This window comes from Carassius gibelio, chromosome B7 (assembly GCF_023724105.1).
Source record: "Carassius gibelio isolate Cgi1373 ecotype wild population from Czech Republic chromosome B7, carGib1.2-hapl.c, whole genome shotgun sequence".
NCBI classification, from domain to species: Eukaryota; Metazoa; Chordata; class Actinopteri; order Cypriniformes; family Cyprinidae; genus Carassius; species Carassius gibelio.
Window position 1 is genome coordinate 38,577,810 of NC_068402.1, and position 18,315 is coordinate 38,596,124.

Here is an 18,315-nt window from a genome sequence, read left to right on the forward strand (position 1 = left end):
GGAAAACAGTGTGTAAATAATGCAAAATGATAGTTAAAGTCAGTTCATAATTGAATTCAGTTATGTCATCTCTGTTCAGTTAAATGCTGGATGCTGCACACTGGTGGTGGATGAGGAGATACCCCCTGACTATGTAAAGCGCTTTGAGTGCCTAGAAAAGCGCTATATAAATGTAAGGAATTATTATTATTACTATAATTATTAAAAAGTGTCAGTGCATTTATTTGCAATCACGTCAATGATATCGCTGTAGATGAAGTGACCCCAACTAAGCAAGCCAGAGGCGACAGCGGCAAGGAACCGAAACTCCATCGGTGACAGAATGGAGAAAAAAACCTTGGGAGAAACCAGGCTCAGTTGGGGGTCAGTTCTCCTCTGACCAGACGAAACCAGTAGTTCAATTCCAGGCTGCAGCAAAGTCAGATTGTGCAGAAGAATCATCTGTTTCCTGTGGTCTTGTCCTGGTGCTCCTCTGAGACAAGGTCTTTACAGGGGATCTGTATCTGGGCTCTAGTTGTCCTGGTCTCCGCTGTCTTTCAGGGCAGTAGAGGTCCTTTCTAGGTGCTGATCCACCATCTGGTCTGGATACGTACTGGATCCGGGTGACTGCAGTGATCCTCTGATCTGGATACAGACTGGATCTGGTGGCTACGGTGACCTCGGAATAAGAGAGAAACAGACTAATATTAGCGTAGATGCCATTCTTCTAATGGTGTAGTACTTAGGGTGTTATGTGAAGTGTTTCCGGTTCCGGTTTACCTAATTAATGCAGCCTAATAATCATTTAACGGATTTGGATATTAAAAGCATATTAGTATGTTATGTCTAAGCCAGGTTAAAGAGATTGGTCTTTAATCTAGATTTAAACCGCAAGAGTGTGTCTGCCTCCCGATCAATGTTAGGTAGGTTATTCCAGAGTTTAGGCGCCAAATAGGAAAAGGATCTGCCGCCCGCAATTGATTTTGATATTTTAGGTATTATCAAATTGCCTGAGTTTTGAGAACGTAGCGGACGTAGAGGAGTATAATGTAAAAGGAGCTCATTCAAATACTGAGGTGCTAAACCATTCAGGCCTTTATAAGTAATAAGCAATATTTTAAATATTTTAGTGGTAAATATACTGCACAGCTGAATTGCCGCTTACCAGAGAACATCTTACACAACGGTGAGTGGTAGCTACTTATATGGTTCAACAGTTTACATTGTGAGAATCCCAATGCCTTCATAATTGAAAGAAGAACCGCCTGACTCTAACTTTGCACGACAATCATGGTCTTATTTGCATAATTTCTTTTTAAGTAGATTAAATAAGAACGAGTTATTTTAAGTGCCTTCTTTGCCTGCTACTTCTTACAAAAATTCCCCTTCCAAGGTATGGAAAGATAGAGAGGTAAGCCATTTTCATACTAATAGTAATTTATTATTATTATTATTGTATATATATATATTTATTAGTGGTGGGTCGTTTTTGGGACTCTTGCCCAATGAGAATCTTATTGGCCGATTAAAAAAAAAAATATTGCCGTTACTCTATTCTCAAAGTTGGGTTGGGAGCTAAAATATCATCCTTGATATTTTAGCGCGGATATATACTTAGCATACCTGTATACCTTATATATATAAATTAAGTTGAAGCTTTTACAAGCTCAGTGTTCTTCTGTTTTGACTAGTTTTACATACAGTACATATGATACTAAAAAAGATGGAAGCTGGAATGCTCCTTGTTAAAGGATCATGAAATCATAAAAGTTAATACATTCTTAAGAAATTGTATGCAAACAGTATAATAAACATATAATAAAACAAATGCAAGAGTAACAAACTCATTTACTAACGTAACCTTGGCTCCCTGAGATATGGACTGAGTACTGGGTTTTGTTAAATAAGCTTATTTCTCCAATGACTGTAGCCTTTTTTAGAAATGCAGTGTAACTGCACGCCCATTGATTCGTGCAGTGAATATAAAACAAAGAGTAACATGAGTCTATGGCGTTAAAACCCGAAAAAGCCTGCCAAAATGGGTGGGGGCATCTGGCTATATAAGCGGCACATCGCCATTCCAGTGACACCCTCTGTATTATTACTGAATGATGACTCTCAGTTTGACTTCTCTAAGCATAGCTCAACACTGGCTCCCACCACATACCTTGGAAATATTCAAGTGGTTGTTTCAACTTCGGGACATTATAATGATAGAAAAATCCACAGCTCGGGTGAACTTGGCTCAAATCTCAACACTGAAAATATGGACAACAGCAGCTTCTGTAGACTTATCTGTTCATTTTTTACCCCATTAAAAAGATACCGGGGTGTGGGGTGGGAGGGATTGGTAGATGTGTTGTTGTTTGTTGTGTTTCTTTTTGGCATGTTTATTGTCAAAAATAGAAAATCTAATAAATAATAAAATTAAATAAAATTATTATTATTATTTTTTTTATTAAAAAAATAAGCATCACATCGCCAGAGGATCCTCAGGTTAATTCAACTGAAGTGACGACTGAGTAATGCAGCTACATAACATGGCAAAGTATGCAGTACTCATTCCGTATCTCAGGGAACCTAGGTTACGTTAGTAACACTTATTCTGCATCTTGTTAAAGATGCTTATGGGGAACCAGTTAAATCCCGTGCACAGAGGGACCAAGTAACCAAGAAACCCTGCAAGTGGCAATAGGGCCAAACTTAGAGAGGTGAGCGCGGCCTTGTATAATCATTCCAGAAAAAAAAATCAGTACAGCCTGGGAACTCACTGAGGGCCAAGAACATACTTCGAACATAGATTGAAGGAGTCAATCTCCAAACTGGTAGTCATAAGACAAAGTGCCCTGCTATGCAGAAAGGACAGACCTGTAAGGTCAGGACATCCGGCCTATAAAATCTTGTGAACGAGGACAGCGAGACTCAGCCAGCTACTGCACAACTTTTTTGTAAATTACCTGTGCTCTTAACGGAGTCAAGAGCACTTTAGGTACATAGCCATGCCTTGATTTCAGGACAACCTTGGAGTCATTGGGCCAGAACTCAAGGCGGGTGGGGCTCACTGATAGCTCCTGCAAATCTCCCATATGCTTTACTGATGTTAATGCTGGCAGCAGAGTAGTCTTAAATGTCAGAGAATGAAGGTAAATGGATTGTAGTGGCTCAAATAGAGGGCTCTTTAGAGCAACACTGTGGGCAGATCCCATGTAGGCACAGTGATAGGCGAGGCAGGCTGAGCCTTCTAGATCCCTTCATAACATGAACCACCAAGTTGTTCCTGCCCACAGATTGGCCAGCTATAGGACTGTGAAAGGCTGCTATGGCTGCTACATAAACCTTGAGCATGAAAGGGGAACAGCCCTTATCCAACAGCTCTTGCAGGAAGGACAATATCAGAGACATGTTTGAGATTGGGTCATGAGATTGGGTCTGTACACCAGACAGAGAAGAAATACCATTTAAGGGCATAACGGCGTCTTGTAGCAGCACTTCTCAAAAGTCCCGGGAACCAATGTTCTATATGTTTTATTGCCTTATTCAAGTGATTTAACATTTTTAGTTTTCACTAACCACGCATATTTTTGTTTCTCAAAAACACAATAATGTACATACATGCTGCTCACATATTATTATAGCCCAGTTTGTGCTGATTACACTGAGACTAGACCTTAGCCATTTAGATGTGTATAAGAAACTGAAAAAAGTACAAATGTCAGGGTATGACAAAACTTTGCCAGGCCCAAAAAAAATACCCTTAGACTCCAGAGGGTTAAGATATAGTGTTTAGCATGCTCTTGGGGATGTTCATAATTTCCCATTGAAAGGCCAAAGGTGCAGGGACCACAGTTTGGGCTGGGAGTGCCATAATGTCCCTTTAATCTGAGAGAGGATATCCCGCCTCAGTGGAATAGGCAATGGGGATGCCGAGAGCAGCTGACACAGCTCTGAAAACCAGAGCTGGTTCCTCTAGAGTGGGGCCACCAGAAGCACCATGCTTCCTAATTCACCCAATTACCTGTGGGATTAGAGCAATCAGGAAAAGTGTAGAGGCGTCCCTGTTCTTTGAAAAGTAAGTTGGACAATGAGAGTTGTCTTCTGAGGTGAAGAGGTTGACCTCTGCCCTGATGAAGATCTCCAGATTTCCTGAACCATTTGCGGTTGGATCATCCACTCCTCCTAGATGTTGTTCCAGGACATCATGTCCACTGCTAGGTTCAACCTGCCTGGTATAAAGAGCACAAGTTGTGTTGAGCCCATACCAAGAGGCGCTCCACTAGTGTAAAGAGGCACTTCAAGGAGAGACCGCCTTGGAAATTTATATAGGACATCATCGTCATGCTGTCTGAACAGACCAGGACATGGTGACCTTTCAGGTCTGCCAGAAAGGTTTGAAGGCCTAAGTATACTGCCAGCATTTCCAGCCAGTTGATGTGAAGCTGGCCTTCTGAAATGCTTTGAGAGGGCGAGTTGCTCCAACACTTAATGATGCCACGAGCTGCTGTGGCCAGCGTGCATATCACCCTCATTTGGGTAAACCAATAACTGTTCCCAGGAATAATATCCATTGGCTGGGAGACAGCGTACTCTTGGCAAAGGAAAGAGCCACATACATGGAGCTATGGACACAGGGCTCTAGAGTGCGACCATTTTAGTCGCACATCCAACCTAATTTCACAATGGTGCGACAAAAAAAAATCATAGGTTGTACCTGTGTGACCAGCCGTTCGAGAGGGGAAAAAGTCTTTGCAACTCTGAAAGTCTCCCTGTGGTTCAACAACAGACACTAAAGCCCTGCATTTCAGCCCGAGCCCGATGGGCCCCGACTTATTTACGCCCCTGGGGCTGGACTTCGGGCCAATTTTCACATCATAGTTCACGTGCAGGCCGGGCCTTGGGCCTTTTTTTGGCTATCATTCTTTTTATATTTTTAGACATTAATAAAAAAAAAATGAGAAGCTGAGGTCAACGATAAAAAAACAAACACCGAAAGACATTTCATAACATTGTAACTTTCATAATCTGACAATTACACTGACATATGACTGACATGACAGTCTCATGCATGCACACATGCACGCACACAGAAGGTTTTCCGTCAATGCGACCCACCTCGTGCAAATAATGGAAAATAGTAAGAGAAAAATTGCAGATGGCCAGCTTAAAACGGTAAAAAAAAAAAAAAAAAACACCAGAGGAAATGCAAAATTTTGGGCAACATGGAAGGTGATGGATGAGATGTGCTGCTCTGTTGGAAACAGCACGAGACCCTGCTACCGCAAATGTCAAGACTGGCTCGCTCTGTGTTTAGTGTCCGTGCCAGCAGCAGCAGCAGTGAACGTGTCTTCAGCACATCGGGAATAGTGATAGAAGAGAGGAGGACTGGGTTAAAACCTTCCACTGCAGATGCTATTTTTTTCCTCCATGATGCTCTGTAAGAGACTGTTCTAACTATTCACTGTCAGACACGGGTCGGCGTAGTGCCTGAGCATCCTCTCACCTGTTTTAGACTTCGCCCTACTTTTATATTTTAGACTCCATTAGTGATGAAACAAAATTGCTACACTGGTGGAAACAACACAAGACCATGCTGCTGTGACTGTTAAGAGTGACTTGACAATGTTTAGTGTCCCGCAGCAGCAGCGCAGCTGAACAGTTCTCTGTTCAAGTACACTCAATAGGCTTAAGCTTGTAAAGCACCGGCAAAAGTAATTATCATAGATGTGACGGGGGGAATAGTAAGCAGATATTTGAATTATTTACTGATAAACTAGTGTTTTCTGAGTCTGTGTCGCAAGGATGAAGTTGCCTGTCTCGCCATTTCCCCATTAGACGCACCTCTAGAGAGAAAACTTTATGGATTATAATTATAATGAAAGAGTTTCTGATTTCAATTTGTTTTATTTCATTAAGTAGTCGTTTAAAGCTTTCTATAGATTTATTTATCATGTCTGTGAGTGTCGGTTCATTTTTGTACTCCTGTTAAAGATGACATGACAGAAAGCATAACAGTTTGTTGATATTGTGAGTGAACACAAATAAAAGTAGACCCTTTGCAGTTATGGATGATGTATTACTCTTACCCTTATGAGCAAAAATGACGGTGTATCCACTGAAACAAAATGCAAGGGATCACGCTGGCATCTCCATGTCCCGAAGCGTCTCCGCACAGACTATTAGTTATAGCACACATTTATCTAGGTTTAACGTTTAAAAATTGCAATATGCTTCAACTATTTTACATCTATGAATTTAATTTTAGACAAGTCGTAATGATTTGAGAAGGCTAAATTGATCAAACGTACAGTAGGCTCACTGTCTGCCGCTGGCAGCTTGGTCATTACTTAAAAAAATAAATATATAAATAAATAAATAAATTTAACAAACAAAAAAAAAATGCCTCAAACGTTTTCTAAATTTACTTAAAAAAAAAAACGAAATGAAACATAATCACTTTGCTATTACATAAAAAGTGAACTATTTTAATAGTTGAAACAGTAGTTTAAGCTGTTTAGGGACTGTTTAGCTCTTCCATTCATCCTTCATTCAGACACAGAGTGAGACTCATATCCTCACAACGAGGACATTCCGTATCGGAGAGCACAGCTTCAGCATGGGCAGCTTGCAGTGTGACAGAGACGGTGAAGCATTTGAAACAACACTGGAAATTAGCACTTTTAAATCTGCTCTCTTAATCCACTGGATAGCAGCAGGGAACCAGAGATGTTGCTGCTGCAGGTGCAAAGGTGGCGTGAAGCTGCAAGAATGACTGAGCAGGAAGAGGTCTCTCAATCCACTGCGAGGCTTGATCACAGCGAAGGCTTTCTCAGTCTCGTAGAGAGAAGATCTGTAGTCGTCGCTGAAGGAGAATAATCTGAGGATCCTATGGTGATGTGCCGCTTATATATCTAGATGACCCCACCCATTCTGACAGGCTTTTGTGGGCTTTACCCCCATAGGCTAGTGCAGCTCTGCGGCCAAGGCATTGGTTTGTTTTATATTCACTGCACAGACCAATGGATGCACTGTTAAAAATGATTTGGGCTTTTAGTCAGAGGGACTATTGTTGTCAAGCTGAGAGAACTCATTGCCCATTACAACAAAGTAAGAAGAGTTGCAACAACTTCAACTTGGAAAAAGTGTGTAAACTCATTAAAAACTCATAATAATCTGTTCAGTTCACTGCAGAAAATAAGTCAATGTGGACATTTCAACCAACACGCATGCGCCCGCAGTGACATCATGCATCATGTTCAACCAGGGGGGCAGGGTTTCATATTTTTGGAGCACCCCTGGGCACCGCCATTGGCTAGCGGACCCCAACCTGCTATTAGCATTCCTTTGACTCCCATTCATTTTGGCGTCACTTTGACAGCGACTAACTTTACATCTGAGGCATTTAAAGACTCCATTTGTCCATTCATTATTTCTAAAGAAACACGAAAATGTATAATGTATAATGTATATTGTATCTTATGTTGTGGCCCCGTAGAAGCAGTTTTTGTTAAAAAAATAGTCTAACAATTGCGTCATAACCTGCGACTCTCTGTCACACAGTAGAGAAATTACTGTATGGACAGGAGGAGAACCTCGCAGGCAATCTTTTACTGTCTATGAGGCAATCGGGGGGACGTGGAGGCATGAAGTCAGGGGAGAAGCCCATAGAGAGTCCATAAAAGAAACGGGATAAAATTATTCAACAACGTCTGCAAGATTCGGAGGGGTGATTCAGATTTCTCTTTGCACAGCTGTTAGAAGACTTACAGGTTGCTCACGCGACATTTACGTCATCAAGTTCAGTTTGAGTCTGCGCACTATGCTCGACCCCCAGGAAGTGCGTGCTTCTAATTGACTTCACTTGTCTCCGTTAAATCCAGTGGGGACGCTGTGTCAATTTCTTTTACTGTCTATGTGTTCAACTCTCGAAAATCTGGGCTGACTGCCATCTTTTTTCCTCGGACCCGAGCCGTTCAAGCAAGTACATTTAAAATTGTTTTAACTTAGTTAATCTGTTGGTAATGTGCATTCGTCGTCTAATGTCTCTCCGTCTCAAATGATCCATAAACATAACCTGTGATACATGTTTGCTCTACAACATAAAATACAAATTAGTGTCTGCAAGACACATTTCCTCCATAGAGAGCAATAGACATCTGTTAGAACATAAAAAACATAAACTGTTGTGACCCACAGAAGGGCTTTACATGTATTTCCTCTCACTACATAGTGGACAAATGGCAAGAAAATTGCAATACTTCCTCATGGCCAAATACAGAAACATCCTCCTGAGCCATCTCTCTAACTGAGCAGTTTATTCTTTAGAGAGTTGAACCTGGGAGTGCACATCTCAGACCCGATTCCCATGAACAAGCACTGACTCACCTCAAAAGTATATTTCGTCTCTTTTGGATAGTCAAGGTTCAGCATGTACAGCAGGCCCATCAGGTTGACAAAAACGTTGGGTATATCACCAAGATGATGCATGACAATCTTTTCCTCAATGACAATGGCAACATCATTGTAGGAAACTGGAAGGGGATCTTTCACATCTTCAATGACCAAAGGGGTTCCAATCACCATTACTTTGATGAAGTCCTACTGTACTTCCGCGCTTTTTTCAAATTTAAGTTGTTGTAACTCTTCATACTTTACCCCCCAAACCCCCCACCCCCCCAACCCTGCGTGACCATTCACCCCACCTGCTGGGGGTTGCCATGGATACAGAGTGTAACGGTACACATATCACTATACATGAAAACAATGTGTTTAAATACTATGTGTTTATATATACGCATCTAACTCAACATGAAAAATATAGTCCATACACTACGGCAGTGGTCAGTGTTATTTTGCACTCCTTCCCCATGGACCATGAGTTGCTCTGTCATCTCGCTGTCTGTTAATGCTGTGCCAGGATGATTGAGTGCAAGCAAAGCTTCTTGTACGAGTTGCGACGTCACGTAAATTGGCGGGTTGACCTGGGTATAATGTTCCCACTGTTCACACATTTTTCCATAATAACGAGGACAGGTCTCGCATCGTTTCACTTGTATAAGAGTATATTATCGGTGCCGAATACTTGTTAATGTCGAATATGAGGCTCAACCCTACATTAAATACTTCCTGTGACATTCCAGCGCTAACATGCTAACATATTTCCTAAAAATGAATGACCATGATAAATGTATCACAGGTTATGTTTACGGATCATTTGAGACGGAGAGACATTAGACGACGAATGCACATTACCAACAGATTAACTAAGTTAAAACAATTTTAAATGTACTTATTTGAACGGCTCGGGTCCGAGGAAAAAAAGATGGCGGTCAGCCCAGATTTCCGAGAGTTGAACACATAGACAGTAAAAGAAATGGACACAGCGTCCCCACTGGATTCAACGGAGACAAGTGAAGTCAATTAGAAGCACGCACTTCCTGGGGGTCGAGCGTAGTGTGTAGACTCAAACTGAACTTGATGACGTAAATGTCACGTGAGCAACCTGTAAGTCTTCTAACAGCTGTGCAAAGAGAAATCTAAATCACCCCTCCAAATCTTGCAGACGTTGTTGAATAATTTTGTCCCGTTTATTTAATGGACTCTCTATGGGCTTCTCCCTTGACTTCATGCCTCCACATCCCCCCGATTGCCTCATAGATAGTAAAAGATTGCCTGCGAGCTTCTCCTCCTGTCCATACGGTAATTTCTCTACTGTGCCACAGAGAGTCGCTGGTTATGACGCGATCGTTAGACTATTTTTTTTTTAACAAAAACTGCTTCTACGGGGCCACAACATAAGATACAATATACATTATACATTATACATTTTCGTGTTTCTTTAGAAATATTGAATGGACAAATGGAGTCTTTAAATGCCTCAGATGTAAAGTTAGTCGCTGTCAAAGTGACGCCAAAATGAATGGGAGTCAAAGGAATGCTAATAGCAGGTGGGGGTCCGCTAACCAATGGCGGTGCCCAGGGGTGCTTCAAAAAAATATGAAACCCTGCCCCCCTGGTTGAACATGATGCATGACGTCACTGCGGGCGCATGCGTGTTGGTTGAAATGTCCACCTTGACCTATTTTCTGCAGTGAACTGAACAGATTATTATAGGTTTTTAATGAGTTTACGCACTTTTTTGCAAGTTGAAGTTGTAGCAACTTCTTATTTTGTTGTAATGGGCAATGAGTTCTCTCAGCTTGACAAAAATAGTCCCTCTGACTAAAAGCCCAAATCATTTTTAACAGTGTGGCACGAGTTGTAGATAGAAGGGAGTGAATGAACAGAGCTCTCTTACACCCTCAATACCCATGACTGAAGTGCCCTTAAGCAAGGCACTGAACCCCCAGTTGCTCCCAGGGCACTAGATCTCTAGCTGCCCACTGCTACATGGGTGTGTTCTCTTCTCACTGCTGTGTGTGTGCACTTGGATGGGTTAAATGCAGAGCACCAATTCCGAGTATGGGCTACCATACTTGGCAAATGTCATGACTTTCCTTAACAAGATGCAGTATGAGTGACGTATCGTCAGGGAACTAAAAAAACACAGAATGAATAATGCTCAATCATAATAATAAACAAATACACGCACACACACAAAGAAAATAGTGTGTGTGTACGTGTTTAATTAAAACAAGAAATCTGAGTCGCTGTAGATGTTCATAGTCCAAATATGGCTTAAAGTTTTTTGCAACGTTTCAGAAGAAAGCTTCATTTTGTTGTTGATAGGAAAATGTTGGGTTTGGTAGACCACTTACTACAGTGTACATTTATGGATGTGAAAATTACCATGTAATATAATGTGATTCAAAATAAGCATATGGTTCCTGTCCATGTCTTTAAATAGCTCTTTTAATTTTAGCCTAAAATTAAACTAGAGAAATAAGAATACTAAAATTAAAGATGTGGTGCTCGGAGATGGCCTTCATTACTATAATGAGCTGAGTGAGAGTCTCTGGAATGGCCTTTCTGTCCAACACAGTGAGAGCAGTAGCCTGTAGCACAAAGCCAGTTTCAGTTTTTACCCAAGTAAGTTCATTTTTAGTTTGAGCAAATTCTGAGTTTTCGGGCTTAAGAAGGTTGGTTGGTTTTGAGTGGGTTTCATTGCCATGGTAACTTAGGCTACTTGACTACCCTGCTTCAGAGCAGGTATTATTCAGGATTTGAGATTGCAAACCCAAATTAGCAGTGAGTAAAGTGACATATAATTCAATTAAGCCACTCATCCATATCTGTCACATCAAATTAAAGTAGATTACAAAATTACAGCAGAGTACAATGATTTCAGAGTCAAAATTGTCTTTTGCTGCTAATTTTTTAATCATATTAATAACATATGGATTACAATTCATATTAAATTTGCATTAATTTAAGTATATACATTGCCAGTGAATAAATCTCAACATATAAAGCTTTAAAAATTACTAATATGTCATTTACAAAAGTGGTTCTTTTAACAATGATTGAATGATTGAAAATTATTGAATCACTATGATAGAATGATTGTTGTTATAGTAACGACCCGACAGGGAGATTCTAGTAAAGTGCTAAACCTCTCTTAATGTATTAATTCAAAGTGTTTTTAAAAGACAAAAGTCAGTATACACATTAGTAGTAATTAATACTATGTACAGACTAGAAAATAAAGCCATAATAACTCAGACAGCAAGCAGTTTTGGCCCAGATCCGGCCCACATCTGGCCCGCATGGATTTCACATGGCCAGATGTGGGCCGGATCTGGGCCAACACTATGTTGCTGTCTGGGAAGAATGCAATGCATTTAATTCCACGTTAAACATTTTCCTCCCATAGAATACCTTATGGACAACATGTGACGTGGCTTAATGTGTTAAGGCAGTGTTTTTTAAGGACCAAATTCAGTAAACACATCATTAATAAAATATTCTATGTACATACAGAGGATTTAAATAAAAATAAGACACTTTCATGATCATTTAATACTTGTGCATGACAGCATACTAATAAAAATTATGTGCCCCCCACTCTCTATTATAGATCAGTGTGTGTCCCATGGTAAACCAAATTAATATTACATGATAATAGTTAAATAATATAACATTTTATAAAATTATTAATAAGTGCAGTTGAATGCAGTTAACTGATTTGCTTATAATTTTCATTCTGTTTTAACTTGTCATTCCAAAGATAATATTTTAACAATACTACACTTCATTAAATTGTATGTGATCATTTAACCATTATCATGCAATATTGTATTTATCTTGTTTATCATCGGTCACAAATTATGCTGATTTGGGGCCATGTATCACTGGATTGATCTGGGCCACACTCCTCCCACCAATAATCGGCCCTCATATTGTTTGCCTGATCCACGGCGTGCCGTCATTGCCACACATGGCCCAGCTCTGGCTGAAAGGGCACATGCCAATGCTGACAGGAGCCCAGACAGCAAACAGTTTCAGCCCAGATCTTGTCCACATCTGGCCCGCATGGATTTCACCAGTACGGTGTACATTTTAGGACATCCTCAGACCTCAGTCATCAAATGAAAAGGCGTCATGCCACAGACTAAAAGGCTTCAGTCATCGGACAAAACGGCATCGCGTCTCTGACTGAAAAGCTTCAGGTCTCAGGAAAAACGACGTCAGGTGTCAGGTGTCATACAATTAACGTTAACATCAGACGAAACAGACTCAGAAAAAAAGTCATCAGACAAAACGGACTCGGACAAAGTGTCATCAGACGAAACGGACTCAGACAAAAAGTCATCAAACGAAAAGGACTCAGGTGGAGAATCGCGTTGCCCCGCCCCATGTGACGTCACACGCACGCCGTTCACAGGAAGTAGTAATGGTTGATTGATGGCAAAAGGAGGTAAGCAGCGTCTGATATTTTATATTTTATTCAAATGTTACACTAATTAAGTTATATAGGGAAGAGAACATGCTTTTCGAGAGTATTGTGTGCACGTTTAAGAAGTTAGTTAGCCATATTGCAACTAGCCAGCTTTTATTTTGGCCAAGTAGTAAAATTACCCTTACGAAAAAAAACATGATTTTACTATCAAAAACCACAAATAAATAAATAAATAAATAAATAAAACACATGGTCGATATAGTTAAATCATGGTATCCACAGATTAACCATGGTTTTGCTACTCACCATAGTTTAACCATGGTGTTTGTAGTAAAACTGTGGTTATACAAATGGTACGTTAATCATTACACTAAAAAAACAATGTTACTACACTTTTACTATAATAAAACCACAATGCATTAAATATAGAAAAACTGTTGTTTCATCTCATAAATAATTATAACAATTATACGTATAAAACTTATACTTATTTAACTTTATAATGGTTTATAAGTCTTATATCGTGACATTATTTATTTAAAATATATACAGTATCTTACTATCTTATTGATATTACAATAAATATTGTTAAAATCAAAAGTGCCATATTACACATTCATCTAATCAGATATTTGATATGTTGGTTGTTTAAGGAAAAATAATATTTTTATTTTCATTATTATTGTTGTAATTATGTATAGTGGTATTTGCCTGCTTTGAGTAAAGTAACAAAACAATAATGCCAAGATATGAGACTTGTATTATATCTAAGGGAAACATTCTATTGTAAGTTAAGTGGATGCATTATATTCATTGCGTATTATAAATCATAATCTTAAATGCTATAACCACAAATAAGTAAACATTATAACACATTAAAACTGTTGTTATGATTACTCATGAGATGATATGACATATTACAAAGTTTTTTTTCTAATACATTATGCATTCATCATAATGCCATAAGAATTCTCTTATAATTTGTTTTAAATACGGGCTTCATAGGAAGTGTTACCGTTAAGTTTAATCGATAATGTACTTCTTCACTGATGTTATACAATATCCTTATACAAATGGAAAAAAAATGTTTACAGCATCTAATGCTTTTATCTTGGAGTGAAACACAACTAAGAAGATGAATAAAATCAAGTGAGCCACAGAGATGGCATCGTCCAAGAGCACAGGCATGTATTTTTCTTTTTTCTGCATTGGTAAGAAAACTATTAACTCAAAGAAAGTATATGTAAACATTTAAACATCATATACTAATAATGAACAAGAGTGCAGATTAAGTAACAAATATATAAATGAAAACCACCCAAGATCAGTAAACAATCTTTAACTATTACTGTATTCATTTTATATTAAGGGAGTTCATCCAGAGGCAGCGAGTGAACTTTGTGTCCTGAAACCAGAATCAGTTGGGAAGAATGGAACCAAGTCTACCCAATTAAAAGGCTTACACAGGTAATTCACAACTCTGTTTGTGTGTGTGTGTGCGCACAGCTATAGCTTAATGTCTTCATGACTCATCATTTGTGTTCATTTCTTTAGGTCCCCTTCCAGATGCTGATGTCTTGGCTTCTGGTGCAAAACTACGTCAGATTAATCCCAAGCCTTTGCTGCCGCAAATACTTGAGGGCATGTCAAAAGTAGAGTTGTACCTCTTGGCAGTCCACTTTCATTCCAGTGTCCCCGTATAGCTGCAGGTGTTCCTGATCTTAATTTCCCCCCACTACCTGTGCTTGGTTTTCAGTTTGGCTGTAATTTTAAATTTGGCCAGACGGACGAGTGCATGATCCATCTGAAACATTCGTTTGGACTAGTGGAGGTAAAAAGCACCTCTGCTGAAAACATTGCTCAGGTTCCATTTATGAAAATTCAAAGAGGACTAGCCAAACTTAAAGAGACCCATAAGTACTACTGGCAGGTACAAGGTCAGACTGCAGTGACTGGTCTACACTGGTGTGACTTTGTGACTGACACACAATCAGATTTCATAATACAGATGATCTGGCGAGATGATGCCTTCATAACATCAATGAAAGTACTGTTATAACGTTTATCTGGATGTGTATCTTTCAGTGGTATGAATGGACAGATTCTGTTCATATTATAGTATGAACCTAAGATTTATTTTTACATTCATAGTAAATATATACTTTATGTAGTTGAGTAGTATGTAGCATATTTTGTAGTAGATCTTTGATAACATATTAGATACATCACAAATTATAACAATAAATATATTGTACTTGCTATTAATTAGATAAATGTACATACCAAGGTGAATACTTTTTGTATGAAATCTTCTGTAATGTATATGATATGCATATTCTTTTACTACTTGCGTATATTTACATTTGATACATTGTGTGATATAACAAAGAAGATTTTTTTCATGAGTTTTTATAAAAATACTTTTCATTGTCAACTATTTCATTGTGTCTGTGAAATTATTTTCAGGGACATTTTATTTAAATAATTTCATTATACAAAATATACAATTTTACATTACAATAAAAAAAGGAAAAACACATTTAATGGTGGTAGGTATGCATTGCAACTAACTGAAAAGGTAAAAAAATGTAATAAATAAAAAACTACTATCAAATGTTAACACTGTAACACTACTATTGTAATAATATAGATTCACTGCTCAAGAAACATTGGTCCCTGATAATAAACCATAAAACAGCAATTATGCCAGATCTGATTAATTCTTCCTGACAAGGTGAGTGGCACAACAGAATCCCAGATGTGTATTTCCTTGACCCTTCGAATCACTCTTTCCACCAGAAGTCTGAGGCGTGCAGTGGTCCTGTGTTTTTTCACAGTCCTGTTTGCTGAACTGCTTGGCACATTTGAAAGGTGGAATGATCCGTCTAGCACCAATACTGGAGAGCATATATTCAATAGTGAACCCCTTGTCTGCCATAACCACATCTCCACTGCACCACACAGAGCTACCCCAACCAGACCTTTGAATGTGGTAGTGCACTTATAACTTCAGAGTGGAGTTTCAGTGATGTAGGGCTTTCACAGCAGATTTCTGTACAGTCCAGGATGACATGCAGGTTTTGATTGAACGAACAGTAATTCTCTGGCATGGAGGAGCTTATTTGTTGCCTGGAAATCTAAATGGGTAGTGAATCCAGGTAATCGTCCTGCTCAGCATAGCCACGCTTACCCAGAAAATGTCAGCGATAACTTGATTGACTGAAACAAACAAATATATATTTAATTATAAGACAGAACCATTGTATTTACAAAATCATTTAATTCAACAACTGGTGTTAGACTCATACAGGTATGTTATAATTAGACCAAGATTTCAATCTAATAACTTGAAAGAATTTGCTTTACCAAGACGTAAAATGACCATGGTTTTATTATAGTAAAAGTGTAGTAACATGTTTTTTTAGTGTAATGATTAACGTACCATTTGTATACCCACAGTTTTACCACAAACACCATGGTTAAACTATGGTGAGTAGCAAAACCATGGTTAATCTGTGGATACCATGATTTAATTTTGTGTGTGTGTGGTTTTTTTTATATATAGTAAAATCATGTTTTTTTCGTAAGGGTAATTTTACTACTTGGCCAAAATAAAAGCTGGCTAGTTGCAATATGGCTAACTAACTTTTTAAACGTGCACACAAGACTCTCGAAAAGCATGTTCTCTTTCCTATATAACTTAATTAGTGTAACATTTGAATAAAACTGTTAAAATATAAAATATCAGACGCTGCTTACCTCCTTTTGCCATCAATCAACCATTACTACTTCCTGTGAACGGCGTGCGTGTGACGTCACATGGGGCGGGGCAACGCGATACTCCACCTGAGTCCTTTTCGTTTGATGACTTTTTGTCTGAGTCCGTTTCGTCTGATGACTTTTTTTCTGAGTCTGTTTCGTCTGATGCCTAACGTTAATTGTATGAGACCTGACACCTGACGTCGTTTTTCCTGAGACCTGAAGCTTTTCAGTCAGAGACGCGATGCCGTTTTGTCCGATGACTGAAGCCTTTTAGTCTGAGGCATGACGCCTTTTCATTTGATGACTGAGATCTGAGGATGTCCTAAAATGTACACCGTACACCAGGCCACATTTGGGCCAAGTCCGTTTGCTGTGTGGATTGTTGATATTTCAGAAGATATTGCTTCACATAGAAATGAGGTCTACTATAAAAATGGGCTGAGTAGGCTAATTAAACACTGCCGATTTAGTCCAGACTTATTACTGGTTATGCAAAACATTGTATTTGTGTAATTAACACAAACATTCTTTAAATGGACCTGGGCAAGTCTAAACATCTTTAGTCTAAACTGCTAATTTATTTGAGATTTTTTTGTATTATTCATGTTGGATAGGCTCTGTCAGGAAGTGATACTGTCAGGCACCTCTGTATTTAAATGACACTGTTATGCTGACAAGATCAAAGATAGAAAAGTCGCCAGTAACAGGCCGATCCCTGTATTGCATTTGCATGCTTTGTTTAGGATGTCTCCACCTCTGTGTATCCCGCCTCTTTGAAATGTATAGAAATTACAATGTCTTAAGGACTAGTTAGACTTTTGTTGACTACAGCGCCACACAGCGTGTTCTCAATAAAGAATTCTGCTGAAGATTAGTTCCCAACAACTACTTCAGTCTGTGTGGATTGAATTTAATACACAAGTTTCGCAATTTGAGTTGAATTACTGAAATGAACTTTTCCATGACATTCCAATTTAATGAGATGCACCTGTGGTGTTTCAGTGTATTTGCCTTTGTAAATGAGGAGACTTCGGGTAGTTAGAGTGTCCTCAGCTGGGTTTATAATCCTTCAATCGACACACTTTTTGTTATTTTAGTTTTTTATTTTGCCTTTGTTATTTTTGAAGGTTATTCTGGGTGGAGATTGTAATCTCAGCTGGGGATAGACTCTTGGTACACCTTTGTAGATCAGGTAGGTTTAGTTAGTTCCATTTATAGTTAGGAACTGAAGTCTCTCATTTTCATTTAAAGTAACACTGTTGTTTTCTCCGCATCTGTGTTTGTGATATCTACAAAATATAAAGATAATTTGAGGAATGAATTGAGGTAAGTCTTATATATGGAAGTGTTTTAAACTGGAGCATGTATGTGACGATCCCTGGCTAAGTGGCTGATTGGATTTGGAGCTCCAATGCTCTAGCTTACTGGCACCACTAGTTTAGTGGTGTCTCATGACACCTGTTAACCCTGACACATCTTTAACCTCTCCTCTTTATGACCCTGAGCATATGTGAAGTTTGGTGAGATTTCTTTGCAGGAGAAACAGTTGTGTTGATGAGAAAACATTTTGTGCTGAGCATTACATTTGCACGCTAAAACAAAAAGAGTTAGAAAATGATATTGAGTTTAAGAAGTTACAACAGCAATTTGAGTTACGTAACCATGAGTTAAAATTTGAGAAATAAATAGTTTCAGTTAAGAAAACTTGAGTAAGAGCTAAAAGCAAAAAGTGTTGAAACTCC

The 18,315-nt window shown here is 38.8% G+C and overlaps 2 protein-coding genes and 3 long non-coding RNA genes across 7 annotated transcripts in view; 3 read left to right on the forward strand and 2 right to left on the reverse strand.

Annotated features, from left to right (window-relative positions):
• The window catches only part of LOC127961543 (mucin-5AC-like), a 609,977-nt gene that overhangs the window by 427,908 nt on the left and 163,754 nt on the right, over positions 1 to 18,315 (forward strand). The window lies entirely within an intron of this gene.
• The window catches only part of LOC127961572 (uncharacterized), a 464,915-nt gene that overhangs the window by 293,695 nt on the left and 152,905 nt on the right, over positions 1 to 18,315 (reverse strand). The gene's annotated exons all lie outside the window — the stretch shown is intronic.
• LOC127961553 (obscurin-like) overlaps positions 1 to 18,315 on the forward strand; it is a 290,119-nt gene that overhangs the window by 112,048 nt on the left and 159,756 nt on the right. The window lies entirely within an intron of this gene.
• Positions 12,470 to 15,248, forward strand: LOC127961563 (uncharacterized). Of its 2 annotated transcripts, XR_008154458.1 has the most exons (4): positions 12,470 to 12,829; positions 13,906 to 13,999; positions 14,185 to 14,278; positions 14,366 to 15,248. It is a non-coding gene; the product is annotated as an uncharacterized LOC127961563 (long non-coding RNA). The 2 variants fall into 2 exon arrangements; XR_008154457.1 differs by having other exon boundaries at positions 12,670 to 13,999.
• Positions 15,249 to 16,907, reverse strand: LOC127961565 (uncharacterized). Its single transcript, XR_008154462.1, has 2 exons — positions 16,571 to 16,907; positions 15,249 to 16,030 (listed from the first exon to the last, which is right to left on the reverse strand). It is a non-coding gene; the product is annotated as an uncharacterized LOC127961565 (long non-coding RNA).